The sequence below is a fragment of the Pseudopipra pipra genome, unplaced genomic scaffold (assembly GCF_036250125.1).
Source record: "Pseudopipra pipra isolate bDixPip1 unplaced genomic scaffold, bDixPip1.hap1 HAP1_SCAFFOLD_66, whole genome shotgun sequence".
Lineage (NCBI taxonomy): Eukaryota > Metazoa > Chordata > Aves > Passeriformes > Pipridae > Pseudopipra > Pseudopipra pipra.
The window spans coordinates 98,092-110,128 of NW_026991152.1; the positions used below are offsets into that span (position 1 = coordinate 98,092).

At 51.6% G+C, this 12,037-nt stretch overlaps 1 pseudogene; it reads left to right on the forward strand.

Annotated features, from left to right (window-relative positions):
- Positions 1 to 139: 139 nt before the first annotated feature.
- On the forward strand, positions 140 to 6,629 carry LOC135408807 (glial fibrillary acidic protein-like; annotated as a pseudogene).
- Positions 6,630 to 12,037: the final 5,408 nt, after the last annotated feature.

Genomic DNA, 12,037 nt, shown 5'->3' on the forward strand with positions numbered 1-12,037 from the left:
GTGGCCAGTGCCAGGGCATCCAGCAAGACGGGGGCTCCAGGCTCCATAAAAACCCTCAGGAGGGCACATCACACCCACCCCAGGCATGGAGAGCCAGCACCCATCCTCCTACAGCCACTGCTTCGACCCCGCCACCCCCATGCACTGGGTGCCCCTCGCCATCCCCCCAGCCCGGAGCCACAGGGGACTCTGCGGCACCCACCCGGCTGCCCGGCTGGGCTCGGGTAGGATGGACTTCTCACTGACCATGGCGCTCAACTTGGAGTTCCAGGAGATGCACACCAGCAAGAAGGTGGAGATGATGGAGCTAAACGACCGCTTCGCCAGGTACATCGAGAAGGTGTGACTGCTGGAGCAGCAGAACAAGGTGCTGGTGCTGGAGCTGAACCAGGCACAGGACCAGGAGCCGTCCCGCCTGGGGGACATTTACCAGGAGCAGCTGTGGGAGCTGCGGTGCCACGTGGAGCAGTTGGGCACTGCCAAGGCCTGGTTGGAGAGGGACAACCTGGCCCAGGACCTCAGCAACCTCCAGCAGAAGTAAGGCACTGTCCAACTGGGCCTAGTTCTGGGGACCAGGGTGGCCACCAGGAGCAGGATGGAAAGTGGTCACTGGGATGGGTGTCAGGGTGATTACCAGGAGCAGGGTGGCCACTGGAATGGGGACCAGGGTGTATCCAAAGTGGCAGCAGGGACCAGGATGGCCACCAGGGTGGTGATCAGGGTTGTCCTGGGGACCACGGTGGTGATGGGAATGGTGATGTGGCCGGGAAAATGGTGATGTCACGGGGACCATGGTGGTGGCAAGGCCCAGGGTGAGCCCTGGGACCAGGATGGAGACTGAGGGGTACCCAGGGATCAGGGTGGCCATGGAGACAGGAGGAGGGTAGCCCTGGGGACCAGGCACTGATGTGCACCAGGCTGGTGGTGGGGACCACAGTGACCCCTGGGGACAGTGTGGGATGGTGGAGGGGGTGCAGGATGGGTGCAGGCACTGGCACGGGGTTTGGGTGGGTACTGGGGCTGTGGGGCTGTGTCAGCACAGGGAGGTATGTCCGTGGGCAGAGAGGGACAGGTCAAAGTGCCAGAGGGGTCACGGTGCTGGAGGGGTCATGGTGCCGGAAGTGTAACGGTGCCCCTGCTCTGGCACAGGCTGCAAGATGAGGTGACCCCGTGGCTGGAGGCTGAGAGCAACCTGGCTGCCTACAGGCAGGTGAGGGCAGGAGACACATCCTGCACTGCAGGGGTTCAGCTGCCATCTTGTCCTCTCCTTGGGATGGGTAGGGATGGGGAGGGAGTGGACAGGAGCAGGCAGTGAGGGACTGGGGCATGTTACAATGGGCAGAGAGGGGCAGGGATGGAGCAGAGATGGGCAGGGATGGACAGAAAAGGGGTGGGGATGGGCAGGAGCAGGCAGTGAGGGACTGGGATGTGTTATGATGGGCAGAAAGAGGCAGGAACAGGGCAGGGATGGAACAGGAATAGGGCAGAAATGGAACAGAGATGGGGCAGAAATGGAGCAGGGATGGGCAGGAGCAGGTAGTGAGGGACCAGGATATGTTACGATGGGCAGAGACAGGCAGGGCTGGGCAGCAGAGGGCAGGAATGGACATGGCCAGACAGCTCAGGAGGGAGCAGACCCAGGGGACCAGCCTGGGACTGTTCATCATGTCCCCCCACAGTGACAGGATGTGGACAACTCCACCTTGGCTCATCTGGACCTGGAGCGGCACGTGGGGACCCTGCAGGATGAAATCAGCTTCCTGCACAAGGTCCACGAGGAGGTAACCCTGCCATGGGGGACGGGGGCATCCTGGGGCTTGGGGGGGCTGTGCCAGCCCCCCCTGTCCCCCCCAGGAGCTGCAAGGGCTGCAGGAGCAGCTGTCCCGGCAGTGGGTGCATGTGGAGGTGAATGCCAGCAAACCAGACCTGACAGCTGCCCTGTGTGACATCCGCAGGCAGTACGAGACCGTGGCCGCCAGCAACACCCAGGAGACAGAGCAGTGGTACAAATCCAAGGTGCAGAGCGAGCTAGTGGCCCCATGGAGGAGTGGCCTGGCTGTCCCCGCCTGCAATGTCATCTCCAGTGATCAGCCTAAGGACAGAAAGCCCAAGTTAAGAACGAAATCAGCAGCCCACCTGAAGTGCATGTACACCAATGAACAGAGCATGGGCAACAAACAAGAGGAGCCGGAAGCCATCGTGCAGCAGGAAAGCTATGATGTAGTTGCCATCACAGAAACATGGTGGGATGACTCACATGACTGGAGTGCCGCCATGGATGGCTACAAGCTCTTCAGAAGGGACAGGCAAGGTAGGAGATGTGGAGGGGTGGCTCTGTATGTTAGAGAGTCTCTTGACTCTTTAGAACTTGAAGTCAGTAACAATAAGGTTGAGTACCTGTGGATCAAAATCAGGGGGAAGACCAACAAGGTTGACATCCTGGTGGGAGTCTGTTACAGACCACCTAACCAGGATGATGACGATGATGAATATTTCTACAAGCAGCTGGCAGATGTCTCAAAATTGCCAGCACTTGTTCTTGTGGGTGACTTTAACCTGCTGGATGTCTGCTGGGAACTCCACATGGCAGAGAAGAGGCAGTCTAGGAGATTCCTAGAGTGTATAGAAGACAATTTCCTGCTCCAGCTGGTAAATGAGCCTACCAGGGATGGAGCCCCGCTAGACCTGCTGTTCACAAACAGAGAGGGGCTGGTGGGAGATGTGGTAGTCGGAGGCCGTCTGGGGCACAGTGACCATGAAATAATAGAATTCTCAATACTCAGGGATGCAAGAAGAACCATCAATAAAACCTCTTCCAGAGGGCAGATTTCAGCCTGTTCAAGAGACTGGTTCAGAGGGTACCATGGGAAACAGCCCTTGAAAACAAAGGAGTCCAGGAGGTATGGACATGCTTCAAGAAGGAAGTTTTAAATGCACAAGAGCAGGCTGTCCCAGCCCACTGAAAGTCCCAGTTCCCCAGCCAGCATGGAAGACAGCCAGCCTGGCTGAACAGGGAGATCTTGAGGGAAATTAGGATGAAAAAGAGAGCCTACCTGTCACGGGTGACAGTGGGTCTGTCAGCACCTTGGCACATACTGACAAAGCAATAGATGTTGACCAGATCAAAGTATACCCCTGAGATGGACTGAAAGAGAGGACTGAAAATGGAGGCCCTGATCCTGACAACATACTGATGCATCCTGAAGAAGCTGTCCTGTGGGAACAGAGAACACTGTCTCATGAGAACAGGAGCACTGTCTCATGAGAACAAGGACCTGTTTTGAATGAGAGTAGTTGGGAAGAACATCAACATGAGAGAAAAATAAGAGCAGGTGCTCGGGACTGTTGTGGGAAAGAACTGGGCTGTTTTGAGAAAGAGCAAAGTTGTTGTGAGAAAGTAGAGTTTAGAAAATGCACCTATTAGCTGTAAGAATTCTGGTGTGAAAGTTTGAACTGTCCTATCCGTGTGCATTACGTGTGTTCAAAAACTGTACTTAAGGGGCTGCGCAGCAGCCCCGGCAGTCCCTGCTTTTTTCTTGGAATAAACTTTGCTGGAACCTTTTTTCGTGTCGCTTTGGCCGTTCCGACACTTTCAGCGACACCTACCGATTATGGAAAAAAGGACTGGCTACTCAGGAAGCGTTCAGGAATTTAGTTAGGTCATGTAGAAAGAAAATCAGAGAGATGAAGGCAAGATCTGAACTCAATCTTGCCACTTCTGTTAAGGAAAATAAAAAGTCTTTCTATAGATACATCAGTAGCAAAAAGAGGGACAAGGAAAACCTCCATTCTTTAGTGGACATGGGAGGGAACATAGTTATTAAAGATGAGGAAAAGGCTGAGGTATTTAACACCTTCTTTACCTCAGTCTTCAACGGTAGGACAGGTCTCTGAGGACAGCTGGCTTCTGGAGCATGTAGATAGGAATATGAAGCTGAACAGTCCCCCCGTAATCAAGGAGGAAACAATCAGCGACCTGCTGAGCCACTTGGATCCTCACAAGTCTATGGGACCAGATGGGATCCACCCAAGGGTGATGAGGGAGCTGGCAGAAGAACTCGCCAAGATGCTCTCCATCATTTACCAACAGTCCTGGCTCACTGGGGAGGTCCCAGATGATTGGAAGTTGGCAAATGTCACATCAATCCACAAAAAGGGCCGGAAGGAGGACCCAGGAAACTACAGGCCTGTCAGTCTGACCTCAGTGCCTGGCAAGGTTATGGAGCAGATCATCCTGGGTGCAGTCACACAGCACCTACAGGATGGACAAGGGATCAGACCCAGCCAGCATGGGTTTAGGAGGGGCAGGTCCTGGCTGACCAATCTGATCTCTTTCTACAATCAGGTGACCCCCCTGGTGGATGAGGGGAAGGCTGTGGATGTAGTCTATCTGGACTTCAGCAAAGCCTTTGACACTGTCTCCCATGATATATTCCTGAAAAAACTGGCAGCCCATGGTTTGGACAGGGGCACTTTGTGCTGGGTTAGGAACTGGCTGGAGGGCCAGGCCCAGAGAGTGCTGGTGAACGGGGCTGCATCCAGCTGGCGGCCGGTCACCAGTGGTGTCCCCCAGGGATCAGTGTTTGGCCCAGTTCTGTTTAATATCTTTATTGATGATTTAGATGAGGGGATTGAGTCCATCATTAGCAAATTCTCAGATGACACCAAGTTGGGAGGGAGTGTCAACCTGCTGGAAGGCAGGAGGGCTCTGCAGAGGGACCTGGATAGGCTGGAGAGTTGGGCTGGTTCCAACGGGATGAGGTTCAACAAGGTCAAGTGCCGGGTCCTGCACTTTGGCCACAACAACCCACTGCATTGCTACAGGCTGGAGACAGAGTGGCTGGAGAGCAACCAGGCAGAAAGGGACCTGGGAGTGCTGATTGACAGAAGACTGAACATGAACCAGCAGTGTGCCCAGGTGTCCAAGAAGGCCAATGGATCCTGGCCTGTATCAGGAACAGTGTGGCCAGCAGGACCAGGGAAGTGATTCTGCCCCTGTACTCAGCACTGGTGAGGCCTCACCTGGAGTACTGTGTCCAGTTCTGGGCCCCTCAGTTCAGGAAGGATGTTGAGGTGCTGGAGCAGGTGCAGAGAAGAGCAACGAGGCTGGTGAAGGGACTGGAGCACAAGTCCTATGAGGAGAGGCTGAGGGAGCTGGGGTTGTTTAGCCTTGAGAAGAGAAGGCTCAGGGGAGACCTCATCACTCTCTACAACTACCTGAGAGGAGGTTGTAGGCAGGTGGGGGTTGGTCTCTTCTCCCAAGCAATCAGCAGTAAGACAAGAGGGCATGGCCTTAAGCTGCACCAAGGGAGGTTTAGGTTAGATATTAGGAAGAAATTCTTTACAGAGAGGGTAATCAGCCATTGGAATGGGTTGCCCAGGGAAGTGGTGGATTCTCCGTCCCTGGAGGTTTTTAAGATGAGGCTGGACGTGGCACTTAGTGCCATGGTCTAGCAACTGTGGTGGTAGTAGATCAAGGGTTGGACTTGATGATCTCAGAGGTCCTTTCTAACCCGTCTGATTCTATGATTCTATGATTCCTCAGGGCTCGGGTTGCTCACCTGGGGTTGGGGGGTGATGAGGGGGTTTGGGATCTCCGCTGTTCCTGCCTGTGTCAGGGATGTTTCTCCATGTTCCCAGGGCTATGTCCCTCTTGTGGAGCACAGCAGAGCTGTGCCCCCAGGCCGTGTGCCACCGGGACACATCCCTGCTGCGTGGTCCCATCCCGTGGCCGTGTCCCTGTCCCAGTTCGCAGACCTGAGGGACGCGTCCGCCTGGCAAAACGAGGCCCTGCATGCGGCCAAGCAGGAGGCCGATGAGTACCGGCACCAGCTGCAGGCCCTCACCTGTAACCTGGAGGCTCTGAGGGGCTCGGTAGGTGATGGCCATGGGGTGCAAGAGAGGGGACATGGCCTTGGGGAGCTGCCACCACCATGGGGTTCCCTGGAGCCCCAGTGGGACACCATCCAGTGCTGGAGAATGGCAGCTCCCCTGGGGTGGGAGATGGGCACTGGGATAAGCCCCCAGCTCCTGGGAGAAGGTGGCCATGGAGAGTGTCACGACCACTTGTGGCCCCCCAGAAGGAGTCCCTGGAGAGGCAGCTGCAGGAGCTGGAGAAGCGCTACACCCTGGAGACCGCCGACTATCAGGACACAGTGGCATGGCTAGAGGAGGATATCCAGAGCCTCAAGGAGGAGATGGCCCGGCATCTACAGGACTACCAGGACCTGCTCAACGTCAGGCTGGCCCTGGACATGGAGATCGCCGCATACCGCAAGTTGCTGGAGATCAAGGAGAGCAGGTGATGGCACAGCAGGGGCTCCACGTCCTCGTGGTTCCTCTGGGGTGTCTGGCTGGGTTGGAGACCATCCTCCAGACCCCACTGCCCCAGCCCCAGGCAGGTGTAGCTGGGGGGCAGCAGGATCCCACGCTCTTCCCAATGGCCTGGTTGCTCCTGCAGGATCACCATCCCTGTGCAGAGCTTCTCCAACCTGCAGGTCCGAGGTGAGGCTTGGGGGGGAGCAGGATGGTGGCACAAGCAGGAGTGGCTTCTGGGGGCTCTTCGCATCTCAGACAGCATCGTGCTCTTCATCGATGCAGCTGAGGAGGTGAGTGCCAGCTTCTCCTAGGGGTGATCCTCAGCATCCCTTCTCTGGAGTCTCTGCTCCTGCCTTAGCATGAATGGGTTAGCCTTAGCCTGGGATGGGTTCAGCTTGTCAGGATGAAGGTTTTTTGGAGGATGGGTTGGGAACTGAGTTTTCCATCCAAACAGGCAGTGACGCCTCTGGCTCCTGTGTCCAGACTGATGTGATTCGTGTGGCCTGTAGGCTGATTATTCAACTTACGTGCATCTCCATCCCCATGATACCTAAAACTGAGCAGGTTATTTATACCAGAGATGTCCACAGGCTTGGATTCAAGGCATTCAGTTGGGTCAGCACCTATCTCAGCTTCAAGAGGATTAGCTGATCACTGGTGGCTGTGCTTGGGCTTTTCTGCAACCTGGCAGCAGTGTAGGGGTCACTGGCTGCCCCTCACGCCCCAGATAGCATTTCATGGAGGCTTTCCTGGGGCTCTGAGCTGAACACGGAGCAGCTGATCAAGCACGTGGTGCAGGAGAGGTTGGCAGTGACCATGTGCATCAACAAGATCGACCGGCTCATCCTGGAGCTCAAACTGCCCCCAACAGATGCTTATTGCAAACTCAGACACATTGTAGATGAAGTTAATGGTCTCATCAGGTGAGAGGGTTTGTGTCTCTGTCCCACTGCAGGTGCTTCTCTCTGTGTATGCCTGAAAACCCATTAGTTTGTCTCTTCATACATTGAATCAGAGAAAAATGAGGCAGGAAGAACCGCTGGAAATTTATTTCAGCCAATATCTTGAATTAGGGAGGATTGGCTCTTCCTGACAAGCTTCGTGGGATTTCATCCCCCCCCCCCCCCATTTTATTTGTCCTCCATTAAAAAGTAGGGACAGAGCAGTGAGATTCTGTGTTCCCACATATCTCAAATACAGTGAAATTATCCAAATTGTACCCCAAACAGGAGGTTGAGAGGTCTCAAAGCTCCTGAATATTTGCTAAAAAAACAGGAGGGACTTGCTCTTCCAACCCCTAAACAAAGATATGATACTGATATGGTCAGATCAACTTGCCAGCCCTGCTCAGGGAAGGGAGGGACATCTTGGTAGCCATGCATCATTTCTGTGTATTCTGCATCCAGGGAATTTTTTAAACAACTTTCTGCCCTTCAAGTGTGTGTGGATTTGCACGCAGGCTCCCTGGCATGTCTCTGTTCAGTGTCTTATCATTAACTTTTTCTCCTTGACAGATTGGCTATTTTGTGCCCTCCTCAACTAGCCCCCAGTTGTGTATAAACCCTCACTCATTGAGGGGAGGTGGGTTGCTATTTTGGGGAGAAGAGAAGGTATTTGTTTCTTTGCTTTATTTTTTCTTTCAACAGCATAACCAGCACCCCAATAAAGGAATAGCTACATGCTTAAAACCTAAATTCTCTCTCATGCAAAGTTTCAGATTTCTTCAACTTGCTTTATCTTTGAACACCAAACATTTGCAATCCATATAAAAGAAAGCCAACCAACTGGTCATCCATGCTGGGACTGAGCCGTCAGCTGGAACACAGTTACACACCACCACAGGGTGGGCCCTTAAGTGAAATGTGTGATAGGTGTAATAGCTCAAGCATAGAGTGACTTCTGGAAAGAATTATTACATTTTTTTAAATTCACATTCTATGCTTACTATGATTTACTGTTAAACTTTTGCAAGAGAGAAGGTATTTCAAAACCATGATATTAAATTTATCTTTCTCATTTTGATATTGCAGATATTCTCAGCTAGAGAGCCGAGGATTGTTTTTGTAATCCGATGTCCTCAGTCAGACAATTCTGTTTTTAAGTCAGTCATTTTACATTTTTAAGTAGTATTCAGAAGCTGCATTAACATTAACTATTTTGGTCACATTTTCCAAACACTTTCCAAAATTTTATGTAAGAAAACTGAAGGACAGCCCAAACATAGTAACTGTGTAAACATCAGCTTCTATTGAGATGCCCAGAAGTTTACACTCATAATAATGGCACAGTAGAACTGAAACATAAAGAAATATCACAAAATTAAACCTTTTTTCTCATACAAAGAACCACCAAATTCCTCTAAAACTGCTTATTACAGGATGTGTAAAAGGGGGATGAGTGATTTTTAAGGAAGCAAGGAGGGATAGTGCTCTACACGACAAACACACAACACTGTGATGGCAAACGGTACACACAAATACACATAGCAAGCACTTTCAAATGTAGCTACTCACCTTTCACAGCACTTGCTTCTTTCAGGTTGTGAAACAGAAAGTCTGTGCTGGCATGGGCGCTCGTCTCTACTCCATTGATGCCCCCGTTCCGGAGGTGCCTGGCTTTCAACCTGGATTTGTCACAGTTTGCCAGGGACCCACCCACTATGTCAATGGCGACGTAGTTGAGGCCACTCTGGAAGCCAGCTGAGGTCTCGCAGCACATGGGACTGCTACCCTGCTCCTCCTCCATGCCTTTGCTTTTCCTCAGGGACACATTCTCCACTGAGTCCGAGTTGTGTCGTTTGGGGTTGTGTGCAAAGGAAGGGGACACTGGGGTCACAGTGGTGGTGGAGAAGAAAGTTTCTGAGCTGTGCCTCCTCCACCCCTGAGGATCTGCCCGGATGACTTTGGCCCCCTGGTTTGGGTCTGGGGGAGGGCTTGAGAGAATGAAAGCCTCCACCCCAGAGAGGGTGAGCCTCTTCACCCCAACTGTGGGGCTAGTGACCCAGGCACTTTCTGGCTTCTGAACAATGGGTTGGGGCGGGGTGGTGGTCATGCCATAGGTCATTTCACATGCAGAGTGGAAAGATTTATATAGTCACCACCCACGGGGTCCAGCGATGGAACTCGGTAGTTGCAGCTTCCATGTCTGTCAGTTGAAGTGGTGGCCTTGATCCACTGGGGGTGAAGGAGGGAAGCCCCCACACTCAAAGAAGTTATGAGTTATTATATCCGTGGTTAGTGTCACAGACCATGTCACGAGCCTCCAACATCTCCCTGGGCCTGTGCAGAGTTCCTGTGTGTGGCCCGGTAAAAGGGGTTTTTCTCGCCTTTCAAGATTGGCAGAGGGGGGGATGGGCTTTGATAGGCCATCAGAGGTATAAAGCAAAAGTCCTGCAGAAGCCCGCAAAAGTCCCTTTGCAATCCTAGAATGCATAAATCATTAACCGTTTCAGTCTCTGACACATGTGAAATCGCATTTTGTTATGAATCTGTTTGGGTTTTTTTCAGAAATTGAAGAAACTAATGACTGATGCTAGTCTCTGAGGGGAAAAAAAAACAAAGGAAAAGGAAACATTGTCATTTTAAACTCTGCAAAATAAGAAGAGTCAAAAAGAGAGTCAAGAATAATAATATTTGCAACAGAAGCACTTTTTTATTTCTTTTTTTTGTTGCATTCTTTTTTTCCTTGTTGCCATAATTATTTTCCTGCTGAGGAAAGAAGTGGGGAAATTTCAGTCAATAAAAGCTTCTGGTCTGTGGTGGGTTTTTTTGTTTTTTTTTTTTTTTTTTGTAAGTCTCCCGACTTTAGTCCTGAATTCTAATCTTGAAGAGCCCACAGACAGGATAGAGAGATTATACAGGCACCAGAGTCCCATGAGTGGAAATTCCAGATCAGGCAAGAGTCAGAAGGTGTGGCTGCTGTCCTGGAATACATGGCAAGAGAGCACAGGAAGATGTATGCAAAACAGTGGGAGGAACTCCACCAACTACCTCATTTTAGGGAATCCAACAGAGAAAGAAGTGTCTTTGGAAGTCCAGCATTAGTTTGGTGTTTTCTAGCTTTGAATTACTTTTAAAAAGGGTGGGCTCAGTTCAGCGCACACTGTGTCTCACCTAAAAAATCCACTGCGCAGGCTCGAAGGGTTAATGACCTTTCCCAAATCTTCGCTCGCGAAGACTGGCCATACTTTTAAAAGTATTTCCACTGTAAAACTGTAACAATAAACAGCTGCAGAACTGTGACTGTAAATGCTGGCAGTGTAAGCAGATCCCTCTCAGTTATTAATTGGTTTAGCATCCCATTTGAATTGATCCATTTGATCTTGGCTTGATTGTCTCAGCTCCTGGTTTACCTGGGACTATCAGCCTGGGAAACAAAATATGTCTCTGAAATCAGCTGTCAGGGGCAAGAGCAGAGGACTCCAGTGGTGAGACTGTTTACTCTGGTACACAAACAGAGCTGCAGTCCCAGGGAACCATGGTTCCCAAAGGAGCTGTAACTGCCCGGATCTGTGGGATGCATGAGTGGCTAAAGGGTGGCTCTCCCCATGTCCTTGTATGAGAAACAAAAATACAGTTTTTATATAAATAGACGTATCATGAAGTTGTAAGATATCCAAGTTACAAGAGCTGAACTTGGGTATCAGGGTCTCTTTCGGTGGGATAAGGGAAATGAGAAAATTCTTTAAAAATTCAATCTTTTAGGGCCATTTTGTACACGAGGTTCCTTTTCTCTTTGGGCTAAGAACAGAGGAAGATTCATCACCTTTTGACAGGGGATGGCTTGCAGCCAACTGGGAAAAAGGGAAAGCCCCAGGACAGGCTCGTGGCACCCGTCCCCCCCCGGATGGGTGTTCCCCAGGGCAGGTGTGGGGGATGTGTGACCCTGTCCTCAAGGCATGTGGCACATGTCACCCTGTATGAGGTGGCTCTGTAGGGCCACCCAACCCACAGAACCACAGAGCACCAGGGGCCACACTGCCCCCTCACCACAGTGCCTTCCCCGACCGGGGCAAGGCTAGGAGCAAACGGGGCTGCTTCCCCATCCCGGGCACCATGAGCCTGTTGCTGCAGGGGCGTCTTTGTACCCCATAAAGGCTTTATGTGTCCTTGAAGGAAGCATCTTGTATAAACTGAAATTAATTGGGACCTCACTACTGGGGCCTCTGTGCAGGCCCTGCTCAGCAATAACTAAAACATCCCTGTGTTACCAGCACTGATCCAGCACAAATCCAAAGCACAGCCCCTAACAGCTATTGGGAAGAAATGTAATTAGCCCAGCCCAGCCTAGTCCAATGCAAATCCTGAGTCCTTCTCAAGCCTGAGGAACAAGGCCCTTGACTGGGGAGGAGATGGGACCTGTGGCCCTGTGACAGTCACATAGCGACACAGGTTTTCCCTGTGTCCCGCTGGCAGCCCCAGGTATCCTGCTGAGCCTCAGCAGACAGGTGGGCAGGGCCAAGTCCTCGGAGCGTATGGAAAATGTTTTACAGACTTTTTAGTTTTGCATTTATTTATGCCTGGTTTTCCCCTCATATAACTTTGCACCTTTTTGTACTAAAGCACCCATAAGGTGCAGGTCGGAAGAAGTGATTCCAGCCTGCTGTAATGCTGAAAATAGATTTATTCAGCTAAACGTGCTTTGAAGTACTAGCAGAGCAGCAGCCTGCAAAGTTCAGCTGGAAGCAGTTTACATGCTTTCTGAGGCTATTTGGTCTACT